We start from the raw sequence: 238 nt of genomic DNA, 5'->3' as shown, positions 1-238 counted from the left end.
ATGGCGTGGAAGAGGAATAAAGGGCTCGGAAATGGGGTTGGTCTGAGATGCGGGAACAACCCAGTATATTCTTTACATTTTCGTATTTCCTTCTTCCCTTTTTCTACCATTCTTGCCCGTGAGGTAAGTGATTCAATGTTTGTTTCCTGATTAACTCAAAATGGCCATTCTTATTGATGCTGTAGGCAAAGGTGAAGAAAATTACATTGGGAATGGTAGTTTATGCAAAAGCTTGTAT

At 39.9% G+C, this 238-nt stretch overlaps 1 protein-coding gene across 2 annotated transcripts in view; it reads left to right on the top strand.

Annotated features, from left to right (window-relative positions):
• The window catches only part of LOC119592118, a 10,642-nt gene that overhangs the window by 8,177 nt on the left and 2,227 nt on the right, over window positions 1–238 (top strand). The window lies entirely within an intron of this gene.

This window comes from Penaeus monodon, chromosome 29 (genome assembly GCF_015228065.2).
Source record: "Penaeus monodon isolate SGIC_2016 chromosome 29, NSTDA_Pmon_1, whole genome shotgun sequence".
Lineage (NCBI taxonomy): Eukaryota > Metazoa > Arthropoda > Malacostraca > Decapoda > Penaeidae > Penaeus > Penaeus monodon.
This window is presented reverse-complemented; position numbering and strand designations above follow the sequence as displayed.